Below are 12414 nucleotides of genomic sequence, written 5' to 3'. Positions count from 1 at the left end.
GGAAGGGAAAAAAATATCACAATGCGCGTCCCCGGTGTGTGCGACTGTGTTCTCGACTGCGCGCTCCCGCGGCAATGTCCGCCATTTTGATCAGAACATATGACAATTTTTTTTCCTGCCTTAGCCTGCGTGAGGCTGGCGCTTGGATTTTAAGCCTATTCGGTGCAGAAATAAAGACAAATACATCCAAATAAGCTGGTGCAGAGCCATCCGTAATCATTGCACGATCACATAGATCTAAGGACGTCGGCGGACCAACATACGGTTCCTCGGATGTTTACATGATAAATATTTCCTTGCCTCTCTCATAAGGTAAGTTCCTTTATGATTTTTAAAAAGCCAGAGCTAGCTACATTTTTGTTATCATGAATCTACGCCAGTGGTGCTTCCTAGTTTAGTGCATGAGCTACTTTGTTTACTGCGTGCCAGGAATGCTTCATAATTCAGTGTTGTTTTGGTAAACAGACAGCGTGTAAAATGGCACAGTCGAGCCTGAATTACATTCAGTTGTTAAACTGCAAACCCTTTCGGAAAAGTGTGTTCGCACAGCGCTTCAGGGGGCACGGTGTTTTGTTTTGTGAAGGGCCTGGGTGAATGCCTGCAGGAGATTGATTGGGTTTCATGGAGTGGGAGGAGGGGTAGGGACCCGACCACGGTACATCTGCACCCCTCAGTGTTGCGGGGTGTCGGTATCCGGGTGTTTGGGAGGAGCTGTCAGGTTTGTGCTGCTGCTGGGGGGTGTTTTTAGCGTACATGTCCCACACGTGTCTGTTTTGGGAAATTTTCGTTTCACGTATGGTTGGTAGTCAAGGCTTTTTTTTTGTAGCGAGATTAGTTTAACTTGGAGACAGAAGTAGCAAAAGATGTCTGTGGTGCTGGCTGGCTGGTGACAGTCCTGACTGTATAAGCGAGGGCCCGAGGATCAGCTTTTTGATTTTATTTTAATTAAAAACTGTAAATAATGTCAACCGGTCTCCCATGCATTGCTAACCAATAGGTATATCTATCTTGGCCAAATAGGTAATTGACAAATTTAATTAGAGGTAACCGGAACGCCGGCATGTTACTTTGGCCTACTACCGAGAAAGGAGTTCACACTGGCACTTTTAATAACACATTTTAAATCAGAATATATGATAAATCGGTGTAGTGTAGACATTCTTCGTTAGATTTTTTTCAAGAGTTTGCAACACGCCTTTAATTTATTGAACCACAAGTCGAGAAGTGGACGTTTTTCTTTGAACTCAATTTTTTTTAAGTTATGCCGTTGAAACAGAATTGCTAGCAAGTTGGCAGATTCTGTTGCCACCCGCGATCACCTGCCTAGCAAATCCCCTCCCCCCCACTTCTCTTAAGGGGTGTCTGGTGCGAAGTCTGATGTTAAAGGCCTGAAGACGTTTCACTGTAGTGCGAATAAGATCTGTTAGGTGAACTAATCTTACACTGGGGTAACCTTCTCCCCATGAGACGGTGGCTTTTATTTGAGTTGAATGATTTGTTGCAGAACTGTTTCAGGAATTAATGTTTCTGAGAACAAGAAGAAACTCATGAAAGCAGATACTACACGGTCTGTTTCACTGACCAGTAAATTCAATCTGTCCTTCTGTAAGGGTGCAAAGCCAATGCAGCTCTCATGACGTTATTTATAGAGCATTTTAAAGAATCTTTTATAGTGTTTTTGGAAACAAAATGCTTCCATCCTTCTTGCAGCCCCTGAAATGTGTGCTCTTGAATACACCACTTGGATTTTCTATAAATAGTTGTCCTTTTTCAGGGCTATACTGCTATACTTCAGTATCTGCTGTGCTAAGCAGTGCGTTTCATTACAATGCTTTCTTTGAAGCTTGCTTCTAAAACTTTCTTTTAACTGTTCTCGAGATGATTGATGCCGTGTAGGGGGTCCAGCGGGGCTCAGTTGATGAAGCACAGACTAGATCTTGTACAAAACAACTGTTTTCAAGTTGTTGTTTTTTTAAACAAGGGATGGGACGTTTCCTCAGAATGTCTCTCTTTGTCAGAAGAAAGCAGAACTTGGCTTGGGCATTATTCTGTTTTCTTTACTTGCGCTGGTTTCCACCGAGTTGCTTTTTCTCTCTATACAAAAGAGAAGTTGAACATCAGCATGATCTGAGCAAGGCAGAGGCAGGTTGTACACAAATAGTCTAAAAATACCTTGCTAAGGTAGACCGCTTGTGTTGCCTATAAATCAAGTAATACAAGTCCGATTTGTTACAGCAGCGTATCTCACAGTGACCTCTGGTTGTCATTCCTTGTGAGCTTTTGGACTGCTTCCCTGCCTCGGTCCTGTTTGTCCATAGCTATGAAATGTGGAGTGCTCTTCTTCCTAGAGCAGAACACTGTTCCATACGTGTTAGCAGGAAGCCACTGATAAGTGCTAGACTGTTTTGGGGGTAAATGAGGAAGACGCTGCTGTGCAGTTTTTTTTAGAAGGAAGTTCATGGGTGTTTTGTGTCAATGACAATCCATTTTGTTTAACCTGAAAGAGATTGTAATGTAAATTACTCCTAGTAGTATACAGAACTACTATTCTGTCTTTTGGAAGACACCCCGTTTCATACTGAAAATAAAATTCTGTAGTTCTCTGCTCTTGTTCCCCTTTCCTTTTCAATACTCCTGTTTTTACTACTTTTAATTTTTTTATATGGAAGCCTCAAAACTTGTAGGCCTTGGCTTGGCCCTCCCTGTTTTCTGCAGAGGCACAGTTAAAGTTGACTTTATGGAAGGTTCTAGAGAAATATTAAAGACTTCATAACCACTCCTTGTTGGAAATGGACCACTGGTTAAAACTAAGGCTAAGAAAGAGCCAGTACAATCTAATAATTCAGACCGAAGGTGGGAAAAAAAGGAGTGATTGAATAAATTCTAAATGTCACGTGCGTAAGTCAGCGAGTTTGTATTATGAAAATATGATTTACTGTTGTTGTGATATTGCAGATATATTCACTCTTAGTATTCCAAGAGGGGAAGGGCTTACATGATTTTATTTTAAGTAGCTGAGCATACAACATCACATGAATGGATTGAAAATCACATAATATTGGAGATAGTATTAACTGCTGTGCTGAAAGCAATGACTACATTTATTTATTTGTATATGAAATCTATTTCCGTATTATCTTTGGATTTGTGTCTGAAAACAGGCATTGGCTTCCTGCATCCATTAGATTATTTTGTTCAATTTTATGTTTTGACATCCTATCTTGATGAATGTCAAGATCTTAATCTGTTCATGACTAAAAATGATTTTGCCACACCAGATACTAGTTTTGAGAATTTGCGTATTGGTCTGTTAGATGCTTTAATTTCCAGTGCTTCACGGAAATGAACGAAGAAATATATTCCAATATATATTTGCCTTTCTCGTAAAGCAGAGCAGAAAAACTTGTGGCCAAAATAAAACGGTTTGCTGTTTGTGGCTTTGAGTATTAAAGTAATCTAAGCAATCTGAACAATTTGTACACGGAGTATAGAGCATTGCTCATGCCTAGTTCGGCTGTTATGGTAGGTTTAGTTTCTAGCTAAGACCCAGATCGCTTCTCTGGTTAAGGGCGTGAGGTTCTCTGGTTGCGCTAGGTCCCTGTGCCCCAGACAAACAAGACTTGGGAAAGAAACAGTCCAAAATCTCACCTGGAATGACACACGGACACTTACTCACCTACCTCACACTGCTGAACTGCTTTCTTAGACTGAACAGGCTTATCAGTCCTCAGTTGGATCTTGGGAGCACTCTTTCAAACCAGGAGGATGTCTCGGGCCGTGTCTTAGAACATTACGGGACCTTAGCTGTTTTCTTTTAATAGGCCCAGGTAAATACCATCTAAATACCCTCAAGGGTTATTGCTATTGATCTTCTACACCCCCTTGCGGAGAAAGTAGGAGCTCTTCCTCTTTCCCCTAAACTCCTTTCATCTGCTCCTTGACCTCTGTCACGGCTACGTTGACCTTTGGAAAGAAACCCTTTTGACTCTTCACAGCTAGTTAGTTCCTCTTCTATCCCAGCTACATCGGCGGCGGGACTGAAAGTCACCCCCTTGGTCCGTCGCTTAGGGTTGCTCTACGACGTTTTCTGGCTGAGGTCGGGAGCTGTTCTGCTCACTCAGGGTGGGTTTTATATGCCCAGAGAGGAGGCCTTCAGTGCTGTTCATTGAGATTCCATGTGCAGCTTTCCTTTTATACCTAACTTATGTTGAATCCCAACGTAAACTATTGAGGCTTGTTGATAAGAGTTTATCCGCCTCTTTGGCTACTGCCCTTCCCTCCTTATCGACGTACCACACCTTTAATATTGGTTCTTTTTATCAACTCGGGTGAATTATGTTGCGGAAGACCGATGCCAACAAATTAAAATGGATTCTTATTTGAAGTGAATGGGCGCGGCACTCTGGCACAGTGGTTAACGTAGCTGGCTTGCAATGCCGAGGCCCCGTGTTCAGTTGTTGACCTGGGGTGCCATCTGTGTGGAGTTTGTGTGTTTGCCCTGTGTTAGTGTCTGTTTCCTCCCACAGTCTAGAGGCCTACTGGTAGGTTAAGTGGCCCTGGTGTGTGTGGGTGCATGTCTGTGTCTGTGTGTGCTCTGAGGTGGACTGGCCCATTTCTTGCCAAGACAGGCTCTGGCTCCCCTCCGACCCTGAATTGGGTGAAGTGGTTAAAAAGCGGATGGATGGGTTAAAGTAAATGCTTAAAAACAATTAGAATGTGCGCTGTTCTTTGACATTAACATAAAACAACTGTCAACCGTGGTCACTTCCATTTTAAAAATAATACTGCACATTTGAAAAATGATCAAATGCAACAACAAGCAGCCGGCTCAGGGGAGAGGAAATGGAGGACAATTGTCACACCTTAAAGTCCCATAAAGCATATTGCTCTTCAGCTCAAAGATAACATAACTTGCATTAGACCACAGTGAGGTTTATTCTGCCGCCTTCTTATTTCCTTATGTTCTCACTCCTCAGCTGATAATACAGGGATTTATCATGAAATGTAGGAGTGTCGTTCAAATTGAAAGTGTTTTTTTTAAGAAGTGAATGAAATGTAGTAAAATAGTGAAAAGAAGTAATAGAGGATTGAGGACTAGTGTTACAAATAGTCTACATAATTGTGTTCGGAAATGAGGTAGTGTGTCTTATTGTACCTCATTTTGGTGATGCAGGAATGATTTTAAACAGATACTTTTACCCTTAAATATATTTTCAGACAACTTTTTAGAATCCTAATTAAAAATGATCTGTACAATAAGTTCTACGAAAAAGGTGTTTGTGGACAGAGTTCCATCCCTTCTGTATTTCTAAGTCTATCCATTTACTCTGAATGCAGGGGAACCCCCCTCCTCATACTACCCCATCCCCCCAAAGTAGAGGCGTCAATGTTGTAAAGTGTTGCACGTGGGTTTGACTTGTGCAGCTGTGCATTGAGGGAAAAGGTCTTTTCTATGAATAAATGTACGGTAAGAATGTAAGGAACAAGAAATGGGTAATTTCCTTTAGACTAGCCTGACTGTGAGTGCCAGTAAGAACTGGAGTAAACATCTTGGCACATAGTTACGTCAGGAGTCCGTGCCAGCCCATCTTTAAAATGCTTATTTTAAACCAATAATTTGCTTAAAGTTTTAGATCTAATTATTTACGTACTAAAATAGATAGCCTCTAGGCTGTAATCAACTGCAATTCAAGAGTTACTTACAGTACAAAGACTGCAAGATAACAGTCCCTGCAGAGCTGAGATGATTACTACTGAAGTACTTCTGGTGTCATTGGTAGTACCAATTAAATTTAAAAAGTGCCTAAATCACAGCGTATCTCATGTCACCACTTAGTGAAAGGTAGAAATCTGTTGTCTAAACAGACACCTGCAAACTTTTACAATGTTTCTTTTCTGTGTGATAGTTGGAAAATTAGGAGGGGTGTCTCTACGTTTTAAAAAAATCTCCTTATAGCGTGGAATATTAGTCCTGCATTAGAGCTACAGCCTGTTTTCTATTATAACCATTTATTAAATGGTTATTATATGTCCATTTCGGTAGCATTATTTCTGAAAAGCTCTTAGCCTGTTCCACACTGAAATCAAGGAGAGCAGGACGGTTTTTGGGTTGAGTGAGTGAAAGACCAGCTCGGGCTTGTGCACAGATGTCACTCTGTCTGTCTGTGGATAGTCTGCTTGGAGGAACTGTCTGGCTAACCGTATGCAGGCAAGCAGACATTTAGCTGCAAGAGTGTGAGGCACATCGGCAGAAACGGTTTTGTAAGTTGATCAGTGATGGTGCATCTCAACAAAGTGTCCTCTTTTAGTAGGTATAGAGGTTGGTCAGAATAGTTCCTGAAACAATTTGAATTTTCCTGTCAGTTATATAAACAAACCGAAGACTCTGCCAGTATAGCCATGGTGGAGCAACATTCTGTTGTCATTTTGTTTCCTTTTACTGTGGTTGCTGGAGCGATAAACTTCATGTAGGAACCTCTTTAGACAAAAGTAGCTCTGATCTAATATATAAAGTGGAACAGAGAGAGACTCTTTTATTTATGCATGGGGATTCCATGGGACCAGTGTGTTGAATGGCCTCCTCTTACAGCCAGGGGAAGGTCAAGAGCTCTGTGGTCCAGAGGTAGCTCATATACAGGGTGCACAGCCTCAAGAATGTCCGGTGCACTTTGGATTTTGATTGTGCGCGAGAGCACGGTGGAAATTAATGCTCACAGGCCAAGCCCTAAAGTTGTTAAAATAGAAGGATTTTGACAACAGTAAGGTCATTTATGAACCCTGGACTCGCATTTTGCAGAAGCATATTCCTATTTTGCAACTGGGTGAAATAGGTTTCATTAAAGGGATTTATTTTACTTTTGTCAGTAAATAAGATCATTTTTTGAAGCTGCCAGCCTTACGGACAGGGGGAGACCATGGACACCCCCTCTTCCCATAGACGGAGCCGCTGACCCTGGAAGAGAAACTGTAATGTACCTCACGGCAGCAGTGTGCCACACACACCTCTCCCCCACTCCCCCACCATGCAAAATACCCCTTTGCGAAACCAAACAGGTACATGGATTCACCAACAGCACCTTTGCATGTTTGTTTTTTTAAAGACTTGGTGATGCTGCAGATGTTGCCTTATGGCAGCATCACAGAGCGGTATCTGGGTGGAACTAGAATTTCCAACATTTTTCTAATCAACTCCAGATTTTTGGATCCAGAATTGTCACCATTGAGGTCAACCTGGCAACGCTGGGCAACACAGCGCCTATCATTTTATGATTATGCCTGTCAGCTACTCGTACAGCAGTGATTTTGTAGAAGTGGACAGCGTACTTTTCTTTGTATTATTATGCATTTGTTAGTGTCGGCCTCATCAGTTAAATTGTTGAAAGAAGATTGGCAGAAGAAAAGAATGAAGATATTGGGTAATCCGGGACATGAGGCCTGCTTGATGGTGAGGTATTCCATGAGATTTGCTCCAGTGAGTCCTGTTCTGAAAGAGAAGCAGATGACAGTTTAGCACAGGTTCCGATACCCTATGTTTGCTTGTGTGAAATGCTTGGACTGCTGCTGGCTCTTCACTTGGATGATGGCACATATGATAACGGCAGTAATAATTCCTTGCATTTTGTCGATGCTTGTCATCTCAAAGGATCCTCAGACTTAAGAGGGGACCCACTTCATCTGCTGCTCGGCGATGCACAGCAGCCAGCAGCCCCACTATGCTACAGATCAGGCAGTCAAGTGCGAAACTGCTTCGCCCATTCAGTTGGAAATGTTAGAAAGGCCAGATTGTGGAATTTAGCCAGGACACCTGGGTTAACTATTGTAAGACTCCACTAAACTACTTCTACTGTTTGACCACAAGGAAACATTGCTTTGTTCTTCAAGCAGGTAAAAATATTATTGATATGTAGACATCAATATGGTGACTCAAGACTTTAGAAATTGCTTTACATTGTCTTGTTTTTTATGTTGGTTTTCATTTAAGAGTTTTGAAATGCGGATTTGATTTTTACTCCTGCATATATACAGTGCCATGCAAAATAATTTTCCCCCTTCCAAAGAGGTCCCATTTTGTTGAATTATAGATGATGCCTACACATTTTTAAGTGACTCTTTTGAATCAAGAAACTAAATGAGTATACATTGTAGTTATACATACTGTATATCATTTGTAGTTCAATAAAGTGGTACAATATTAGTACGGAGTGAATACATTTGTAAGACGCAAAGGAACAAGTAATAGGTTTATTCCATGCTGAAAAAAGGAAGATGGAAAACAAAACGTTTTGACTGTGGAGCCTTCTTCAAGTGTGAGAAAGACAGGGCAGTAAACAAAGGTAATGTAGTATATATACCTTTGCTTACTGCCCTGTCTTTCTCACACCTGAAGAAGGCTCCACTGCCAAAATATTGTTTTCTTTCTTCTCTTTACAGCATGGAATAAACCTATTACTTGTTCCTTTATAGCCTGCACATGCTGACGCAGCTACCCACCTGAACTACTTTTGTAAGACACTGTACTCTTCTAAACAAACTTTAAAAAAATTACTTTTCTTAGCGTATAAAGAGTGAAAACATGTACAGGATTATCAGAGGAATTAATTATTTATAGCTCTTTCAATCATAGGCTATGCATTTATAGGTGTTAAATAAAAATTGTGTAGTTTCTTTTCAAATAAATGTGCTAACAAACTCAGGAGCAGCTTTTTTATACTGAGTTTCAAAGCAAGAACTTTTAGTTGTTCTTGAACAACAGTCTTGTTTAATTTTCCAGTATTGATTTTTCAATTAATATGAAACCTAAATCACTAAATGCAAGGTGGATCCGAAAATTTAATTATTTATGGGATGAGGTCTAATTATAGAAGTTCAGTAAGATAAAGCTTTTAGTTTGATGCTGTTGATAGGATTTTTGCCATCAGAAAAGGGTCAGGTAGTGACAAGTATTTGTGTTAATGCTTAAAAAATCAATTTCTTGTACTGTGGGTACAGTGGTTTGCTGTTATGTGACGTCTCAAAACAATTATGAATACAACACATCAACTATTTTTAAAGGTCTTTGAAATAACTTTTTGTTGTTGTTAAACATGCGGCACAGATGTGTGCTGAAAAAGACTGTCACCTGTTGTTTCAGCAGAAATCCAGAGATAACATTTTAGGATAAATCTGTCAATATGATTAAAAACAAATGTCCTGGCACGCTACTACAACTACGCACCCTGCTCTGTGTGATTCTGTGATAAAGATGCATTGTCGGAGAAAAACCTTGTGCAATTGCCAAGTGTTCTCCCTTTGAAAAAGGAAACATACTGTAGCATCGACATCATTTAGGAAAAAAAAGTTGTTTACCTCATTGGTTATAGCTCAGTTCTTAAAATCTAGCTTTGTGGAGTTGATTACTTGTGTAACTGCACTGCATGAACAGCAATGAATGTTTTTCATTATGTTGCTTGCACGAGGGGTAATGAATGAAAGACAAGTTAAGGTCACTGGAAGAGGAAATGTTTTTTAGGGACAGTGGAGAAAACTACAGCTGCCCCGTCTCAGTCTCAATTGAAATGCAAGCGTGGGTGGCGATATGCGATAATGACAAAGAAAAATGATTTAACAGATTTAAAATTGCTGTTTAAGTAGACAGATGTCTCCCCCTGCTAGAGAGACACCAGTATTATTACGGTATGCAGTAGGTCTTTATTTAGCAGCTGAATTCATCTTGGCATTCAGATAGTATACTGCATACAGCTTGGAGGAGCTGCTGTGTATTAGCCACACCAGAGCTCAAGCACCCCTTGCAAGAAAACAGCAGGAGCTGAGGCTGCAGGCAGTGCAAATCATTTTCTCAGACGAAAGGGGTGCATGCTATGTTGAACCATCTTTAGGGAGTTTTGTTTTGAAACATGTCTGCAGAAAAATATAGTCTGTTGTTAATCCCATGAGGAAAATAAGGTCACCTTGTCAGCAAAAAAGTTCAACAGTGTAAAGGAGCTTGAAAGCTAGGCAGTTGGAACAAGATTCTAGACCGATGTCCTCAAAAGCCCTAATATACCGAGCACAGATGCAGCGATGGCAAAGGCATGGCAAAACGATGGTCAAGAAACCCAAATACTGGAATTTGACAAACGCTGTTGGAGTGCCCAGTTTGAAAGGTACGTGGTGCCCCTAAGGGCCAGCACAGAAACAGTGTGGTATCTCAGCTGTGACAGGAGGGTAAGATGCCTGAGATGGGAAGAAGTGATAAAAGATGATTCATGATGGCACAGCAATGTCTGAAACCAATCATATGTAGTTAGCAGAGCAGAAAAATATTATTTAAAGGATACTGAAGGAAAAACCTTGCTTTGGTCAACCTGACAGTTTGATGTACTGTCTTTAGGGAAAAGCAAAATACAAATTATGGCACTATGGAAGCTGCCAGCCATGATTAATGGTAGGCTGAGTCTCTCATCACTGAGATCGATATATAGCCACCATCCTCTTCATCAGTTGATTCTTGTTAGTTGGTTAGTTGTTATCCAAACTATTTCCGGGTACTAATTGAAATGCCAAAATACCGCGTTGCTAGGTTGGCCAGCTTGTGTGAAGATGCCCACTGTATCCTAACTCCACTTCAATTTTGAACTTATCGATCATATCTTTAAAGTATCCGCATTATGAACTCAAAGAATAATTATCTGCCGCAAACTCTCTTGAATCATACGCAGTACAGTATATGAAAGGCAAGATGCAGTGCGATTAATTGCTTGTTCGTGTCTGTGGTAAAGGCCAATCGTGTAGGTCTCAAAGAGAGGAAGTCACATATTTTATTGAAACTCAGGGGGAGCTAGTTAATATTAAAATATTTGTATAAATAGAGCCTTTGACCTTAAGAGCCTAAAGTGAGTGCTGTTTACACCTTTCTTTCAATAAGCACAGCAGTAATTTGTTAAAAGTTTAAAGGAATGAACTAGCTCACAAGAGGGTATTTTTATTGAGAAACTCTGGAATCTGTATTGTTTACAGTTGCATTAGCTTATTTTACCCTGCGTGCTGCACGACAAGCATAAAACTAGTCAGGGTTTACTTCAGCAAGTTGTGGTAAATTGGATAGCTATAGTTTCAACCTATTTAGGGCAAATGTTTAGAGTTGATCTTTTGGGACACAAACAGTATAACAGACAACAGCACACAATGTAGACAACAGGAACAATAAATATATTGTGGAAAAATAAAAGAAATATGCATTAGTGAAACTGAGAGGGGAATAAAAAGAGTAGACTATGTACAAAGTGCAGAGTGCAGAGTGCAGATGTATATTGAGTCTGAGGACCTGCAGTTAGCTGTTGAGGATACGCACTGCAGTGGGATAAAAGCTGTTCTTGAGTCTAGTTTTTAAATCTTTTTATTGCATCGCCTTTTAGTATAGTGGGTAAGCCTTTGAATTGTGGGTTATTGGTTCAAATCCTATACACCTATACCCCAGTCCATCCAGCTGTATAGGTGGGCACCTGCACTGCTTGTGGTGGTCCCTGTGATGAGCCGGTGTCCTGTCCAGGCAGGAGTCATTGGCTCTGGCCCAGTGAGTCACCGTTTCTCTGGTATGGACTTTGCATTGCACTCCTGTCACAACTCATGAACAACTAGTTTATGGTACTGTGGAATGTTTTCTTGTGCATTTGAGTGAGAGCTATTAACATATATACTGTACACTTATTTACGTTATCCTAAAACTCCATTGTGTAAACAGTATTTATATATTTAGCCCCTGTAATTAGCAGATCAACATTTTGATAACCAGAGATTTAGCTTTTCACCATGTTCTTGATTGTTTACAAATGTACAGGACATGCTTATTTTGCAAAATCATTGGTTGACAAAATATACATTGTTGTCTTGCTATTTCTGTTGCGCTGTCTTCTGTTGTGTCAACACGGACATTTGAATAATTGCTGTGTGATCACTTTTCGCTATAGGGCAGAATTGCACCATACTGTACTCCCTTTTCTTGTTTTAATTATGTGGACGAATGTTTGAGGTTGATGGTATATGTCACCATGATGCTTACTTCCTGTTTGTTTTTGCATTGGGCTTGTGCAGTAGTTCGGCTAGTTGTGCCTGCAAATGTATGCTGTAAATTTAATTTCTGTGGGTGACATGCAAGCCCCATCCATTTATTTTGTATTTTTAATCTTATGTATGAAAATAATGGCTAAAGCAAAATACCTCTCAGTAGGGAGTAAAACTGCGTGAGCTGTAGTTATTATTTGATGGTTTAAAAGGCATCCTATTCTTAGTAGTTCAGAGTGTTATATTGAAAGAGATTAAATGGAACATATACACTATGTGCTTTCTTTGCCAAATAACTAAATGAATATTTATTTAAGAAATATATTTTATGTAAGGTTTATTGATGAATTTTTATATTTGTCCAGTAGCATGCAT

General features: G+C 40.2%; 1 protein-coding gene across 4 annotated transcripts in view; it reads left to right on the top strand.

Annotated features, from left to right (window-relative positions):
• The first annotated feature begins 63 nt into the window (after positions 1-63).
• ppp6r2a (protein phosphatase 6, regulatory subunit 2a) overlaps positions 64-12414 on the top strand; it is a 65496-nt gene continuing 53145 nt past the window's right edge. For 3 of the 4 annotated variants that reach the window (XM_088647068.1, XM_088647070.1, XM_088647067.1), the window contains exon 1: positions 64-312. The gene's annotated coding sequence lies outside the window, so the exon portion shown is untranslated. The remainder of the gene's footprint in view (positions 313-12414) is intronic. The other variant, XM_088647071.1, reaches the window with a different exon arrangement.

The sequence above is a fragment of the Lepisosteus platostomus genome, chromosome 9 (genome assembly GCF_059453375.1).
Source record: "Lepisosteus platostomus isolate fLepPlt1 chromosome 9, fLepPlt1.hap1, whole genome shotgun sequence".
Classification (NCBI taxonomy): Eukaryota; Metazoa; Chordata; class Actinopteri; order Semionotiformes; family Lepisosteidae; genus Lepisosteus; species Lepisosteus platostomus.
The sequence above is the reverse complement of the archived record's forward strand: the minus strand, read 5'-3'. Positions and strand labels throughout refer to the sequence as shown.